General features: G+C 40.0%; 1 long non-coding RNA gene across 6 annotated transcripts in view; it reads right to left on the bottom strand.

The window, feature by feature from the left end:
• Nucleotides 1-6050: 6050 nt before the first annotated feature.
• LOC128423782 (uncharacterized) overlaps nucleotides 6051-18295 on the bottom strand; it is a 29976-nt gene continuing 17731 nt past the window's right edge. For 3 of the 6 annotated variants that reach the window (XR_008332851.1, XR_008332848.1, XR_008332849.1), the window contains 2 exons: nucleotides 17277-17526; nucleotides 11054-16341 (listed from right to left, as the gene is read on the bottom strand). This is a non-coding gene — a long non-coding RNA (uncharacterized LOC128423782). Of the gene's footprint in view, nucleotides 6937-11053; nucleotides 16342-17276; nucleotides 17527-18295 lie in introns of those variants that run through there. The other 3 variants (XR_008332852.1, XR_008332850.1, XR_008332853.1) reach the window with 3 other exon arrangements.

Genomic DNA, 18295 nt, shown 5'->3' on the forward strand with positions numbered 1-18295 from the left:
CTGTCTTCAAAGACTTTCGCTGTGCTTTGGAAGATTGATTGTCACCTTGCAGGTATGTCAGCTGCTTCTTGTTGGAATGGACCTAGAGTGCATGGGCTCCATTTCTCATTTTCTATGTCATGTCTTTTGGACAATGAAAAATTATGTTGATTTTGGGGACAAGAAGAACATCATGAAACTGGAAGCCAAAGCAGATCTCTCAGCACAGGTGTAATATGCCCAGGTTATAGCAATCTGTACCACCATCAGCTTCCAACCAATCCCAAGGGAAGCCCCACATAGAATGGATTACTGTCGTCCAGTCATGAAGCTACCAAGGCATGAATCACAGTGGCTAAATGCTCTCTGCTTTTTCCATGACACAGGACATCAGACCATGTCTATAGGTAATTTTTACTTTTTCTACTTGTATACTGTCAGGGAACTGACTTCGGAGCCAGGAGTGGAGGCAGGGCTCCCAAGCGATGCCGGAGAAGGGCCCAGCAGGGAGAGAGGAGACTCAGCAGCTGGGGAAGGAAATCAGCGTAACACCAGGGATAAAGGGGGGGCGGATGGGGGAATCGGAGAGGGGGCTCCAGGACTCTTCGCCGGAGACCAGCAGGGAGAGCACAGGTCCTCCGCTACCCACACCCACCCTGCGCAGAAGACTTCCGCGCAGGGAAAGTAGGCGTAGACTTGGCGTCAAAGAATTTATTTGCTGGAAGAAATTCAAGAAACGCCCACTGACGGATTCTGCTAGCGCCTGAACAGCCACGAAGTGAAGGGCTGTCCAGCCAGGAAAGGTTTAACCAGGCCACCTAGCCAGGAGTGGCGGCAACTTACGCACGAGCAACCCCATATAACCATTACATATACTTTTTTATATGTTTTCTTTATTGTTTATGATTACTTTTGTTAGATTTGTAAGTATGTAATTTTTCACATTGTAAGCTGCCTTTGAGGAAAGGCAGCATACCAAAAACAAAATGGTGAATGGATGGATGTTATTTGAGAGAACCGTACAATGAAAGGGAAAATAATTGAGGGATAAGGACTGGAGAGATATAAAGACTGAGGTGAAGCAGAATTTGGGGAAGTGGAGTTGTTGCCATGGGCTGCTGGAGTAGGAACTGGATTAGAGGCAGCTGGAGAAGGTAGTCAGCAAAAGCAAAAAAGAGACAGTGCAGAGGAAGCAAACAAGAGATGGAACAGGGTGGAGTGGAACAGATGTTTGAGAGTATGATGGTGCCATAAACTCTCTCAGTAAAGATGAGAGTGCAGTAATGTGACCAGGTTTGGGGTGTTTTAAAACTGAGGCACTCCTTGTCAGTAACACTTGAGAAGTCTCTCAGTACTTAACAGTGTTTATTAATATCCAGCAGCAAGGACTTTTAATAATGTGGAAGGAAAACCTGTGGCTGTGTATCACTCAACCAGAGGATCAACGTAAGCATGAGGCATGTTTGAAACAAAACTGGAATTTTATTTAAACATACTTGATGAGGATTAAAGTTTAATGATTACTTTCATAAGGCACCCCACTTTCTTTCAGCCAGATCACTTTACCAAAGAAATTGAGAATTTTGCTTAAAACTTCAATTTAAACCTGTTCTCTTTAAGCTAAGTCTTCCTAGAATGGCTATTTGTACTACTAAGCCAGTAAAACACTTTCAACCCCTTCTAGGATCTTTTCGTTTCCCTCAGGGAGATGATATTGGTTGTCCTGCCTAGCAAACCACTAACCACCTAGCTAAACCCTGGCTAAGCCCAGTTCAAGCCCTATCTCACAGTTTGTCAGGTTCTATCTTTTAACTCAACTCCCTCTTGATTGGATGATAATGACTCAAATAGGGGGCATACCTGTTGTAAGACTATCCCAATGCTGCATTATTATTTTTAATGAACCCACATTTCCTCCTCCATTGACTATTGTAACTAGTTATTTGAATAAGAGCTGAGGGAATAAGTATATATTATTATTACTTATATACCACCCTAATACTATTAAGTACTTTCTTAAAATATACAATAAATAAGTCCCTGCCAAAGCAGTTTAATATCTCCAACAAGGCATTGTAAGGGACACATTCAAGGGGAATAGGTGGCAAGAAATATTAAACTAGCGCCATGCTCAAACTCAGGATAGTAGAAGTACCAGTTTGTGTTCAAAAATATAAATATATTACCTTTGAATGTAACTCAGAACAGTTTAGCTTTTCCAGCGTACATTTTATAGATGCCTTTGAAGTCCTTTTGCCACAAGTGTGGCTTTTACCCCCATTAGGTAATTTAATAGGTAAGATCAACTTACTCTTTTGCCGCACCCTGCCCCCATTATACACTGCCACCATTAAAGCAGTTTGGGGTCATTGGTCATTATGGTTACAGTATTTTTGTGAAATCTATTCCTTGTTCATTTCACTATCCAGAAATATCTGCTTCTTTAATTGCTACAGTTTTGTTACATCTTGTTATTGTTGTTGTTATTTGTTCATTTAATTAATCCACAGAGAGAGTTCTGAACAAATTGCAGAATGGATTTTCTTTTTTTCTTTTCTTTTTTACAGGTGCAAGTGTGTAACAGAGTTGTTTAAGAGAATGGAAAATGAAGTATAAGGGGAATGCAAATATGCATAAGCCTCATTGTCATTTAACCCATTTGGAGTGGAGGACAGCATAAAAGGCTGATCTTTTCCTTACAGTTTTACATAGACGATGCTGCAAACTGAGCTTTTTCTTCTACTATAACCTTGGTAATAATGTGTTCAGTTAATCTGCAGTGTAGAGTCATCCCCTCAAAAAGTAATTCACTTCTTCTTCTTTTTCTTTTTTAAAGGTGGAAAATAAATATGGTGCCGTAAAATTGTTGAGTAGAGGAATCTATCTGGACATTTCACAAAACATTTCATTATGCTGATAATTCCCAGAAGTGCTCTCGAGAGTGCTTTAAGCTGAGGATTACTGCACTGGATCTGATGGACTTTTTTTGTAGCCCCTTTAAAAGGCAGTGAACCGTTTTTCTATTTTATTTAAATAATGCCCCTTAAAATGGATTTTTAGAGGTATAATAACTCCTTAAGAGTCAGTTATGCTAAACAGTTTCTCTTGATAGAAATGTTGTAAAACTCGTTAACTGCACAATTTCAGATGCCGGCTTGGTGAACACTAACTGACATTTGAATGGTCGGAGTTTGTAAAATAAATTGAAATAGTTGTTGTATCACACAGCTAGCTGTGCACAAGCTGTAGGCCACGAGGGGCTTGAACCTGACAGAAAATTACTTCAAGATGAATGAAAAGTGCTTGTTTCTCTTTATTAGTTTTTGGAGAACAATGAAAATGTTGAATTGTTTACAGAAGGGCTGATTAAAAATGGTCAGTGAGGCCATGTCCCCACTGCTAACTGTTAGCCACCCCCCAGCCTCCCCCCTCTTCTCCCCACCATATGCATCTTCTTATACCCATAATAGTCACACATCTGTGTGTGAAATGTGCTCATTTTGACATTCCTCTGCTGCTGCGAGCTGCTGAGGCCATTGTTAGGTAAAGGGCTGTTGTCAAGCCTAACAAGCTGGTCATGCAATTTGCTGGACACCGCGGCAGAGAATAACCCACGATGAATTGCTTCAACCTCAAACAATGCTCAGTTCAATATTAGAATACAGAAGTATTCTTTGGCTTTGTGTCATCCTGATCCTTGCAATATTTTGAAATATTCTATGCACACACACGCAAATCTCTTTTTTTCCTCTCTCTCTCTCTCGGTCTCTCTTCAGAAATGCATACCTACTGCCCAGAAAGAATATCATGGTAACCAAGCCTTACATGGTTGTTATTTCTAACATATGTTTTTGAATGGTGAAAAGAGAAATTGATACAAAGAGTTAAAGAGCGAGAGACACTTTTGTAACTCAAAATTCATTTTTTTTGTATGTCTTCCACTCCAGGCACAGTGGGATGCTTCAAAGTGCTATCCAATATTCTGTCAAACTGTTTGGTCCAATTTCAGGGCAATTCAAGTCAAGACCCCTTTAGCACAGCTTTGCCTGTAATTTCTTTTACTAACACATATGGTATTGTTCAACGAATTATAAAAGTTTGGGAGTAATTAATATTCCCATGGGGTAAGAGAGCAGTGCAGTCCCTTTGAAGCTTCAAAAACATTTCTCATGATTCTTTAAAAGAGAGGGGGGGGGAGAGAGAAAGAGAGACGGAAATCACTTGTATTTACATGGTACTGTTTTTAAAAAAGCCTCCCTCTCCTCCCCTCCCCTTCCAAATCCCTTCCCCCTTCCCTTAAACACACACACCAAGAGAAATCACCCATTAACATGCAGGAGTATGAATGCTATTTGTGGCATTCTGTCACTATACATTGCGTACCGCCCCAATGTGAAAGCAGGATTTTCTTTTTTCTATCTGCAGAACATGCATTCCAGGGCCTATTATGTGTATAAACAATAGCATATGTAATTACCTTTCCAGGGTGGCAATTACTCTTCAGATTCAATGGCTAGAGTTAAAGTAAAAAAAAAATAATCTGTTCCCATTGCTCACAAAGCTGCCAACCTTTATGGATCAAATCTTGGTCATCGGTAGCACAGGACAAACCCTATCAATCTGGTTTTTAAAACATCCATGGGGTAGGGAAGGGGTGGTGCAGTCCACAGTCCACATTGCTTTGGGGACTTTGTTTCAAATGTGTTCATTTCAAGCCTTGCCTACCCATCAATTGCTTTATACAATTCTCCTCATGGAGGGGGGGGGGCGCAGAGAGAGACACACACACAACTTTTTGCTAGGGAGGATTTCCTCAGCAATTCTGTAGGTATGAAAATTCCATGCCTGTCATGTCAACGTTGGTGGCTGGTGTAAAATGCTGACTTGCTTGACTTCCTTCAAGTTATGATGAGTTTTCTGGAGTAGGGGAAAGGAAATTGCATTTCTCCTCCACCTTTCCCTGCCTCCACCAGCCCCACTCCCCCTCCAGCCGCCCAATATTATTCCATATGGCCTGCGAAGCTAAAATACTGAAGCACTTCAGGCTTAGATTTTCCTCAATTAATCATCACATAATCAACTAAACCTTTAATGACAGTTTAAAATGTCACTAATCTGCAAATATTATTATTATTATTATTATTATTAATAATAATAATAATAATAATCCAGGATTCAGGACATTTGGAGAAAGTTGTGTAACTGAAAGTTTATACAATTCTACAGAAGTAAGTCCCATTGAGTTTGATGCTCCCGTGAAGGTGAATATTGCAGGAATGGTGAACTTGTGGTCCTCCAGATATTGTTGGGCTCAGGCTCACATCAGCCCCAGCCAGCATGGCCAATGGTCGGGGTGATGGCAATTGTAGTCCAACAACATACGGAGGGCCACAGTTTCCACAGCCCTGGAGTAGAGAACTGCATCCTAACACTGCAATTCTGTACCCACTTAAGAACATAAGAGCTTTTGAATCAGGCTAATGGCCTACCTAGTCCAGCATTGTGTTCTCGCAGTGGCCAGCTAGATGCCTGTGGGAAACCTGTTAGGAGGACCTGAGCACAAGACCACTCTGCCTTACTGCAGTGGCCAGCAACAGGTATTCAGATGCATTGCTGCCTCCAACCATGAAGGCAGATAATGGTCATCATGTCTAGCAGCCATTGATAGCCTCATCCTCCATCAATCTATCTAATCCTCTTTTGAAATCATCCAAGTTGATGGCCATCCCTATCTCTTGTGGGAGCGAGTTCCATTGTTTGACTATGAATTGCATTAAGAAGCCCTTTCCTTTATTTGCCTGAATTTTCCAACATTCAGCTTCATTACTACTTACAGTACATGGTAGTAAACCCTGCTGCATTCAGTAGGATGTGCGCCTGAGTTCACATGCAATTGCTGAAATAAGCTGCCTCCCTTTGCCAAATTTGAAGGTCTTAAAGATCATTGTTGCTTCTGGTTGTCATCCAAAGCTAGCAGATCATTTGAAATTGTACTTGATCTTCCTTCAGGAACCTCACAAGAGCACCTTCTCTGAGAGTTTGGAACAATCACTTAAAAGCCAGACAGTTAATTGATTAAAATAATTTATTAAGTTGACAGCCCCAACTCCCATTAATTTATGGGAATGGGGCTTAAATCCAGTGCTGAACATTTAATAAAATCAAACATAAGAATTTTCAACTGTACATGTAATACATATGTTTAATTTAATAGGATTACAGTTACTGTGGCTTCAGATGTGTCATTGATGAAAATGAAAAACATGCCTGGTACTTTTAATTCCTCTACATCTAACAACACTCTCTGTGAGGGACTGGCATTGAAAACCACACAGAAACTTTAAATGGTGCAGAACCCTGTCATTAAATCCTGAATGAGGCAACGTGCTGGGATCTTGTGAACCCCTTACCTGCCATTTCCACTCTTGGGTTGGCTGTGGGGCCAGCCTTGAACAGCATCTGGAAGCTACAACTGATACCGGATACCATGGCCAGATTGTTCAGATTGTTTACTGGATCTGACTACTGTGAACATGTCATGACAAGGTTTTTAAAACTTTTTACTAGCACCTAGCTTTTTTCCAAAGTGCTAGCTGAGGACCACCATCTCCAGCAGAAACCTGCCCATAGATTAAGATAATATTCAGAGATCCTTCTCCAGATTTCACTTCCTCAGCATGCTTGCCTGGCACTTGGGTTGCTTCCAGATGACCTGTTTAGTGAAAACTCTTCTTGATCAAGTGTTTACTGAGCATTCATTTGTATTTGACCCCGGGGGGTTGGGTGGCACATGTTATATGGCTTCACATCAAGCCATTTCTATTTTATGCTTTCCAATGCATTTCCCATCACTTTCCTTACCACAAAAAGTCCCTCCAAAATTGGAAGCCGATTATGGAAGCTCAAGTGTGCCAAATCCACTTTAACTGCTCAACCTGGTCCGCATCTGAATCTCACCTGTGAAACAGCAACAACAGTTTATTATGGAAAAGGTTGTATCAATAAAGATCTCACCTTGAGCTTTTTGGAGGATCAGTAAAATTAAAATGTAATATATAACCATAATAATTTGGTAGCCTGTCCAAAGTACCTTTCACTCTGCCGTTTGGACAGCAGAGTAGCATACAACTGAAATGATGGAAGACAACCCAGGTAAAGGAAGATACCTCTTTCCTTTGAAACTTTCATGCAGATTATGTGGGAAACCAGCCACATGGACTACATAGTCCACACTTATTAGCTATGTAGATGAGTAAAGGCCAGTATCAGACCCTGTGCTTCGAAACAACAGGAAACAGCTGATGTGGAGTTCTTTCAAGTCTACTGCCAGGATGAATCCAAAAATCTTGTCCCAAATACTTTTTTGCTCTTAAAAAAACATTTCCTAGTTATTATGGAACTTTGATGCCTTTAGCATAGAAGGAGGTGTGATCTGACCGCTGCAAATGTTTCTGTTTTTCACTTGAGGGTGTTCTTCCTGTCTCCAGAGAAACAGCCTCCGTGAAAGTTTCCACAAGGCTCACAGTTCTTCTGTTGGAAAGCAACCATCAGGCATTTATTTCCTGTGACATGAGTGCCTGCACCCCACCGCCTCCTCTGAGGCGACTCAGATTATGAGTTTTGACAAACCCCATAAACATGTCATTATGGGGAAGATGGGTTGTAGTCATTGCTCAGTAGTCTTTATTATTTACTACACAATGAATAGACTAGCACAAGGAAATACTATGAGAAGATGAAAGTAAGGTTAGTTAAACATTGAATTAACGGCTCTGTGCTTTATAAGATTGATAGCATCTAAGCTTGAGTTCAAAAGAACTGTGTAAATGTCATTCATTTACAGGTGCTGTTTGGTTGTTAGGACTGTTTTATTGTTCATAATACTGCTGTCTGTAAAGATATGAGCTTTCCACACTGAAGTTAAAAAAAAATAGATTTTACATAAGTCACAAAGTGACTTCAGGAATTGACCTCTGTAAATATTCCTGTTTATCCTCACCTATGGCTTGTATACACATTATAGCTTTGCACAGAATTTGAGCAGTCAACATGAGGGTGCATGAACTCCACCATGCACTTAATTAGAATTCCATTCACTTTATGGAAAAATCAAAGGGCAATGACAGAGCATCGTTCTGCTACTTCTGTGTGCCTTCTGAGTTCACGCAGCATTCATCTTACTCTGGGGACTTTGATGATATATTTATATGAAAAAATAAAATCATATATATATATATATGAAGGGTGGAAAACCTATGGTCCTTCAGTTGTTGTTGGACTACAGCTTCCATCATGCCTGACAGTTGGTTATGCTGGCTATGGCTGATAGAAGATGGAGCCCAGCAACACCTATAAGACTACAGGATCTAATGGCAGTTCATTGGCTTTGGCTGCAGTTATTCTTGATATAACCAACTTTGCCTCTGTCCTTTAGCTTTTCAACAAGTGCTACTCATACCACTTGAAGCAAGGGAGGGAAGACTGTTTGCCATCAAGGCACAGCTGCTTCCACCTGCCATGTCCTACCCTCTTCCACCTAGGAGCCTTTATAAGGGAACAGCTGCCAAATGAACTGTGAGGGGGTTCTGGACTCTTGAGTCTAGGTGTAATGGTGGCAGGAGAGTTGCTAGTTATGTACTTCCTAGCATTAGCTACAGAGCTACAGTACATTTGGATCTTAATTGGCCTGTTGATAAGCTTTATGCTCGCTTAATCTTCTTTGATATATTCTACATAAACTATCATGAGTCTGTTGCCCTCCAGATGTTTTGGACTACAACTCCCATCAGCCCCAGCCATCATGGCAATGGTCAGGGACAATGGGAACTGTAGTCCAACAACATCTAGAATTACATTCCTGCTCTTGGGGGAAGCAAAGAACAAGTCTTTGCTCTTTTCTCACAGCCCCTCAAGTGAGATTTTGGGGTGCAGGGACCTCAGTCGTGTTTGGATCAGTAAGCATTTTCTTGACTATGATGTAGCAGATTAGAAAAGGTACTTAGACTCCAAGCCAGACTTTTGAATTATATCTGAGACTATAGCAGTAGAGAAATAGGAATGAAATGGAAAGAAGTGTGAAAATGGTGGCTGAACTGGAAACTGACCACAGGAGGGGAGCAGTTGTATCCTAAACATTAGGAGATTTGGGGCACAACTGTTCCACCCCTGTGGTCCTAAATCCTTAAAGGAAAGACTCATCTAGATTGCACTACAGTAGCCAGATGCTGAGAATCATTTGTTTGGAAAAGCTCAATCATCCCTTCTATAATGAACTTCTATATTAATGTGCCTTTTTCTATGATTCATCACATTGCCTTTCCTCTATATGCCACACCCCTAAGTAGCCAGAGGAACATCCTCTCCCTCCCCTGGGCATCCCCCATGCTGTGTCAAAATCTGTTCTGGGGCACTGGGGAAAAACCCAGAGCAGCAGATTGGGGAGGTGCAGGGGGTGTGGCAGGAGGAGGGGAATAGAAGGCTCAGTTGTATGAGCAGGGGTCATTCCACTTACGCAGTGACATAGCTGAATGCAACCCAAAGTGTAAGAATAGTTTAAAATTCTTCTTCATCCATGATGCTCATTGGCTGGCCATAAGCCATTCTAGATACCTCCACCTGATCTACTTTTTTATAGGTTTGTTGTGAAGAGGATAGGGGGGGGGGGAGGGCAGTGCCACTGAAACTCGCAGGCTCCTGGGAGAAAGAGGAGGATACATACAGAATAAATGAGACCCGCATGTCACTGGATCCACAGATTAACTCACCAAGGAATATTGCATGTGTAGAACTGCATCAGCCCCAGGCAGAAGAAGCTGCAATTCTGTGTAAATAGATATCCCTCAAAAGATAGATGGAAATGATATACTAACCAACAATATTAATTATAATAAATGTGTTGGTCAGTCAGTTGGTTAAGCTAACCCAATTCAACTGAACAAACAAATGGGCCTGAGCTGGCAGCCTTTTTCAAAGAGTATCTCCTGCCTCTTTTATCCTGCCTGGTCATTAGAGCTGCTGCTGGAGCTGTTTCACTAGACTTTTCAGGTTTACCTGCCAGCTTTTCTGGAGTTCTCGTCAAAGCTCCCACTTCCCTTCGGTTTCGCTGCTGCTATTAAAGTTTGAGCTGCACTTTGCTAAGTGTGGAGGCTTGCACTGAGCGGATCCACTGCTGATTATCATGCAAATCAGACTCCTCTGCTGGCTCCAAAGAGGCTCCCAGCTTTGCTACCCCCATTGATCCTTTCATTGTCAGAGGGATAAGGCTAACCCATCTCTTCTGACACCAGAAGCTACAAAGATAGGTTCCCGTGACAGTGATTGGTAGGAGGAAATGAATCTTTCATGTACGGCAGAAATATGGTTTGATTTAAGAAAAGAAAATAACCATATGTAATTGGGCTTCTGTCACTGTAAATTTTAATGGTAATCGTAACACTGAGGTTTCTGGAACCTTAAATTACAGCTTTCAGTGGCTTCCCACTGAATCTCTCTATTATTCTTCATAACTACTTTCTCAAAGCATGTGCACCATGACATCGATATCACAATTCACGTCTAAATTCGAAATTGACAGCAGGGCTGGATGGTGTGCCCTTGCACTGAACATCAGAGGGACAAAAAGAAAGGATGTCATTTCCTAAGATGTAGCCACCTGTTTCTCAAAGTGCTGAGCGATGAGTAATGCAGTCCTGCAGCAAATGCTTCTGGGAGCCAGTGTGCGGGACAGTTTATTCAATCAACACATTCAAATGCTAAAACTTTTCCCTGGACTCTCACTTCAGGTAGCAAGTATACAAGCATGGGTGGGTAGAGTATGGGTATTGCATGTCTGAATGTTCCACTCTTGGAGGAGGGGGAGACTGCATGTAGAAAAGTTTCATTTCAGGAGATTGTTCTCTCTTCTCCCTGACATGCTCACTTTCTGTATGCCTGTTCACACATCCAGTGGTCTTCCATGCTCAGCTAAGAAATGGAATGAAACAATCTATGATATCACTGGTATGCTATGTAATAGGCCTCATTGATGCTGATTCCACATACCATATTTTTCTGTGTATAAGACTAGGTTTTTCCCCCTTAAAAATAATGTCAAAAATTAGGGGGCGTCTTATACTCTGGGCTATCTCCCCCTATTTTCTTAAATCTGAGTCCCCCAAAAAAGGGGTTGTCTTATACATGGGGGCATCTTATAGACGAAAAACACGGTAATTTTGGTACTCCCGAAAGATGGTGATCTTACATACCCTTGCATATATCTGGTGCTTTCAAACTTTCAGAATTCTTTGTAGTTTATACTTTATTGATAGATTTACAATTGTGTACATTTTGCTATGAAATACAAATGGCTGGCATGTTTCATGCTGTGTGGGGAAATCATGTATAAAGTATCAATCAGCTGCTCAGTTGAAGCAGCAAAATCGCCAACTTCTTTATACAGTGACATATGTGAAGAAGAGACAGCATGCCCACACGTGTACCTGTCCCAATATGTGAAAAGAGAAGGTGGCCTATGGGAAAATGTAATAGGCATGTTGCCCAAAAATATGGAGTTGGATGAGGAATAACTTAATTGCACATTGATCCCATTGAAATTGGATTAAAGCTAAACAGCCTATTAATTAAAATGGGAACTAAGTACAATAAATTTCATTGAATTCTATGGGGCTTACTCCCAGGCAAGCGGTTTTAGGATCGCAGCCTTGGTCTGGATCCAACCAATGGTTCTGAAAAGAGCAGCCATATCATTTAGTTCAGACCTGAATGTACATGTTGGCTTTTATTTATTTAAAACAAAAACAAGAAAACTTCCAATATACAATCAAAGCATTGTTCCATGAAGTAAATGCTCTGATTCTAGTGTCAGTTCATAACTAATTTCTTGAAAATCATGACAGGTGTGCAAAGTGTGCAAAACTTTACACACAAGTACAAATATGTAATGAAGTGTGGGAGAGGGCATAAGAGATATACCACTCATCACATTCAGGATGGGGTGACCTACTTTATCTCAGCATGTTGACGGTATGCTACTTTCATCCAGACTCTGATCCCAGAGAGTACCTGGCAGTTTCAGGTAGCCCTGAAAAACCAGTTGCCACTGATGGGTGAGAGCCAATTATCTGACTGGAGTAATAGAGGTTCTCTTTTAAACAGTTAGTTATGGGATTGGCGGGTGCATGACAGATACCCATCCCTTGAACTCCTGTTATGGCTTTGCACATGTACAACATTTGCAGCACTGCCACACTCTTAATCTTTTTACAGACATGCATTTCTACTTTTTATGCCGGTACAGAAACTTTGCAATGGAAACAAAGTTCCAAACAACACAGATTGAAATCTGTAGTAGGTGGAATGAGCTGATGGTGTGATATTAGAAATCCATGAACTAACCATTTTCTCTTTATTAAATCGGATTTTGCAATATTTGCTGAAAGCAAGAAACATTGAATTATATTTAAATAATCATTCCATAAATACTGCGTGTTTTCACAGCAGTCACAAACTCTGGAATTTATGTGCTAATTACAGACCCCAAATCATCTCTATCCAGATTTGCAATTAAAACTGAAATATTTTCATATAATACAATTCCAGAGTTCATAACAACATCGATGAGATGTACCAGTTATTATTTGCTTAGTACAGTCAAACATTTTATGTTTTCCAAAACCATTGTTTCACTTTTTCTGTCCTTGGGCCTGCTGTTTTTACAGCTGGGAGTGGTTAGGATTTAGTGGCGATGTAATTTTGAAAGGCAAAAAAAACAAGAATGAAATATTCTTACATGGCAATTCACATGTGGTAGAAATCAGTAGAAACCAATGATAACCAGAAGATGCACAGATTATTATTTTTTTTTAAATCCTCACATAGCATTGACTTCTTAATATAATATTGCGGGCTGTTTTTTAAAAAATAAAATCCACATATTTTTAGAAGTATGGGCTGACAGTAAAGAAGAGCTAGAATGCAAATTTAGGGAGAATGTTGAATAATTCAGTAGCTTGTTATGTGATTAGATCTGATTGGTTCCCTACTAAGATATTGCCCATAAAAATGATTTCCCATGGTAGCACTGGTCTCAGGATAGGAAGAGGATGGGGGGTTTATGATGTCCATTAAATGGGAGAACAAGGCTTACTTGAGCTAATAATATCATGGTTGCACAGAGTGATTGATGGTCTTTAGAAAGGCCCAGATTGGTTTCATCTTTCTTCAGATTTTATCACTGACTTGTTCTTAGTCATGTGCAATCACTAAGGCCAAGAGAGGTAACAAGTGTTTGATGTATGATACTTGCGCCACTTTTGTCAGAACTGCATTTATTCTTACACTGTACTCCTATAGAGAGAGATTCCACAGAAGATGGAAACATGAATCTGGACACAGGTGGAGGTGGTCAACGTCCCCCAAAATGGATCAAACATTAACAACTTTTTTCTCCTTTCAGTGAAGCTGCTTTTAATATAAATTAAATGAAGTAAGTGTATGAAGCTATCTATATGTAGCTCTTTTCAGCCTACTTATGCCTCTTTGAAAGAGCTTATCAGATTCCGTTCATTCCTATCTTTTGCAATTTGCAAAGGAGCACCAAATTCCCTTTATGGTGTTGTTGTTGTTTTTAAAGAGTGAACTATAACATGGACAGAATTTAATTTATCTGGCAGAGACATGTAGGCAAGCATGTTTATCAGCATCTCATATACTACGCCTCCAGATGGATATCTTAATCTGTTACTGGAAACATTATTATCAGCATCGCATTCATGGTAGACGGTGTATGCATGAACCACAAAATGTTTGGTGGGGGCTCTGATGGAAAGCAAGGGAGTGTGAGAAAGAGTCCTAAAAGGTTCACAAAATAGCTTTGTGCTATGTGAATAGCTTTCATTCTGAGATCCTTCAGTCATCCCTCTTTGTTCTACTGAGAAGACAAAGTGCCAAACCAATAGAATGTCAGATTTCTATGACTTGGTTTGACCCAGTTTCAGTCTTGCATCCTGGCATGTTCATGCATGTGTTATCGGAGACGCACATGCAACATTTGGTACGATACATATGTGCACATGGACAAAGTGTGTGTCCACATTAATTGGCACATAGGTCCCCTCCCTCGTGTTGATTTTATCCCGTGTAGAGTTGAATGGCTTTCTGTTTTGACAATTTGAACACTGTCTCAAGATTGTTTAGCAAAATCAAGAGCAGTTCTTGGCAATTAATTTCTGCAGTCAATAGTATTCTCAAACTGGGCAACTCCCCTTGGAACTGGGAGCCACAACAGAAAAAGCCTGTGCAAGGGAAAGAGCAAGACAATTCATTAGACAATTCTGCAGCAGCTCAAAGTGGCGGGGGGATGTCAGCCCCTGCTCCTGTGCTTCAATACTAATGAGAGTCATTGCATATTCATAACCCTAAATACAGTCAGCTTCTTATAAAAACGTTTGTCATTGAGGCTTCACGGCAAGAGCAAAGCATTGCACTCTTCGTGTCCTGGCACTTCCGCCAAGAGAGTGCAAGAGCAAGATTGATTGTTTTGCAACGCAGCTTGACAGGGAACTAAGAGATACTGCCCCAAGGGTCCTGAAACTAAGCTTAGTTTGATTACAAGGCTCCAAGTAATCAAAGAAACAAAAGAGGGGGGGAGTGGATTTTTTTTTTTTTAAGATAAAGGAAGGCTCTAAAGATATAGCTTTCCTTATTGAGTGTTCAGAGTAATTATCTGCTAGCAGTTTAAAACAGTTCATATCAATTTTTATCACAGAGAAAGAAGAACAGTGATCTCCAGCAAACTTGTTCCCATGTTGTAGGAACACCGCAGCATGTCTTAATAGATACAAATCTCTAAAACCATATGAAGCTTCCCGTCAATATCAATAGCAAAGATTAGGGAACTCAACCTGTCAGATATTAAAATCACTTCTGCCAAGCGCTGGGCTGCCCAGAATTCATTCACTCTTTGCAGGTTGCTTTTCCTTTGTTGTCAATGTCTTCCTTTTGTGCGGTGCATCCTTATTAATATATTTATTAAATTTGCTTACCTGTCTTCCAATAAAATCCTGAGGGTGCACACAAGCATGCGCACACACACACACACACCATTGCTAACCTCTGACCCCACAATACCTGTCTGCCGGGGTAGCTATCAGCATCCCCTGGAGTCAAAGAAGGAAAGCGCCTCTTTCAGCACCCACTTTGAAAAAAGGCCTTGAGCATTTTCTCACTCATAATGATGTCTTCAGCTGGAATGCCAGCACATTTCCACATCTCCTTGACAGGTGAACAGACTAGAAGATATACATAAAATTAAAATAGAATGGAATGGAATGGAATGTTAAAAGAAAGGTTTGCACTTCTGATTACATTCAGGCTTGTTGTAATTTTGTATTTAAAAAAGGCAGTTTCCAAATGGATCTGCTAATACATGCAAAAGCTCTCTGTTGCTCAATAAAATGTCATAAAATATTAGTGGGAGGGGGATCTGAAATGTTAAACATCTTAGTCATATTTATACAGACTCAAAAAATAGAGGAATCCTGTAGTTATGATTGATTGAGGTAACTGATTAGCCGCAGATATTATAAGTGTTGAGACTAAATTATCAGCTGTATCAGTCTGATTGCAGTAAAACATGAAAACATTGACTTTTGTCTAGTTAGAGAAATTTATTTTTCCCTGAATGACAATCCTTTAAGTAGAAACCAGGCAGTCTGCCAGCTCTCCATGTCATACACTGAAGTTTGCAAAGGCAGGCTGTATTTTCAGCTGTTTGTCTGAGCTCAATGAGCAGTGCTCAGGACTTTTACAGTTTCACAATAAACATATCTCTGCAGATGCTGCTTCAAGCTTCCTTAAGCTGTGTGAAGGACAGTCTCTGCACGTTTGGGATAAATGAAATTATAAATTGAATGGTAACGATAGCCTACATGGAGTTAAGTCTTTGATGAAATATTTCTTTTAAAAGAAACAGTAAGCCACTTTAGAGCACAGCTTCCGGTGGAAGCTCAATTAATATGTTTAACAAGATTGAAGTAAATGTCCACCGTAACTGTCAGCAGTATGGCAGTTTTCAAAAACAGCTTTTGCTCCCATAATTTTCTTTTAAGATCAGCCACCATCACTTCCTGCCACATGAGGAGTATAAAACCCAGGACCTGACCCAAATATGTTTAAAATATAACTTGCCAAAATATGATCTGCCCAGCATTGAACTTGGAGGTCTCTGAAACTTCCTCCTTTAAAAAGTATGGCCAGGGCTGTTGAATCTGATTATCTCTTGGATACTCACTCTAACTGCAAGATACAGATGGAGTGAATTGCTCTCTCTCTCTCATGCCCCCAGTTGGCACATAGTGAAGACATCTGGTAATTTTCCCCCAAAGTCATGATTTGGTAGTAGAAGGGTTTGTTTCGATGAAAAAAAAATAAGCAATATCAACTTTAGCTGCAAATATATGGAATGCTTGTAGATCACAGGTATTATTCCCTTCATTACAATAAGTTTAAAAAACCCTACTGACAAAATATGTAGTGTTCAAACTTTGTATCTTATTAGTAAATTTAGGAGCAGGGGAATGTGGTATAACCATATGAATTAATGTGTGATTAAAGCTAACCACATAAAATAAAAGGAATCCAATATGAATCATATTTTCTGTTCTGACTAATATAAAGGAAAATACTTGGTTTGGTTCAAGACCATGTTCGGTTGCAAGCTTTTTCTCTGAATTTCACAAGGGGATTCATGACATTATTAATGAAAGCAGTCTGAAACACAGGAAGTTTCTAGACAAGTAATATCAGTCTCACTTAAAGCCACAAAAGAGGAAACCCAAAGGGAGGTCAGAATGCCAGGATGGCATGCTGTCTTCAACTTCTGTTGTTGTGTCTATTTTCCTAAAAACTTATTAGAGGTTGTGTTTTTTTAAAAAAAACCCAATCCTGTTCTTTAAAAGCTGAGGACGATTTCCTAAATTGTATATTAATAACAGTCTTTCATCTCATCAATGTTTTGTTAACCATAAATGGAAATCTAAAAGTGCAAATTAGCATTGGAAAGGAAAAGTTGGAAAGCCATACAAGCTACCAGAAAAGATATGTTAGGATGCCATATAGCTTTGGAACCCAAGGTGCTCCTACTTTGTTATGTAAAAGGCATTTTCTCAGAAAATGATCTAGAAGTGATAACTGGTGCTAAGCTCTTAGATATGACAGCTAAGTGGAACTTCTATGTTCGGAGGCAATATGTCTCAAAATAACCACCACTAAGATTCAGACAAAAAAAGTGAGAGTGGTACCTTCATATCCTGCTTTTGGGTTTCCAAGAAATTTCTGGTTGGCCACCATGATGAGCAGGATGCTGCTGGACTAGATGGTCCTTTGGTTTTGATCTAGAAGGGCTCTTCTCTGTTTATGATGAATCAATGAGAATCTTCTTTTGCAGTTATTTAATTTTTATCACAGTATTCCAAATCCAGAATTCCTTTTCAGAAGAAATAATCTTCTGCCCATTCTAGCTAGCACTCTCTCATCTTCTCCCTCCTCTCCCTAAGGTGAATAAGGAAAGAGAATAAACAAGCAGGTGACATCAGTTCTAAATTCAAGAGAATGACTGATGGTTCAAAACATAGCAGCCATCGTGTGGTCTTGGGCTAGGGATTTTGGGGGGTTGTTGTTTCAAAGAGATGCTCATTACATGGAAAAGCCCAGGCAAAGCAGTTAATGATTTTGTCCTTAGGAGTGGATATAACCACTTCCTTAAAAGAAAAATACCTAACATTTTGAAAACTGACTTTTGTTCTTGTACTCAAGTACCTTATGGTTCCAACTAGAAAAAGTCAGTTTTTCTAAGCCTCAAACACACAGCCTGTATAAATATGTAAATGCCAGCTAAATTAAATTTGTTTATGATCTAATTTGCAACACTTCCTATACTGAGATACACTGTGTCATATTTATATAAGAATCTACCAAATGTTCAATATTTATATAAGAATCAGTGGATTAAAACAGCATGATTGTGTACATATATCTATCTGTTTTGCAATGGGTTCAACAGGCAGGCACACATGGCCGGCTCAAGTCATTTTTCTGCCCCCATTCCATATAAGAACTAAACAAACTACATGGGTAATTGAATGATACCAGGAATTAAATGGTGCCAGCCTTGGTGCTGGCATAGTTTATTTCCCTCCTGTGGTTTTTTTTCCAATGGGGGATGAGGAATAATAATGAGAAAAGGATGGAAAAGCACACGATTACTTCTCCACCCTCACTTCCACCCTGACAGCAAGAGCCTGACAGAGTATTGGAGGAG

Source organism: Podarcis raffonei, chromosome 11 (assembly GCF_027172205.1).
Source record: "Podarcis raffonei isolate rPodRaf1 chromosome 11, rPodRaf1.pri, whole genome shotgun sequence".
NCBI classification, from domain to species: domain Eukaryota; kingdom Metazoa; phylum Chordata; class Lepidosauria; order Squamata; family Lacertidae; genus Podarcis; species Podarcis raffonei.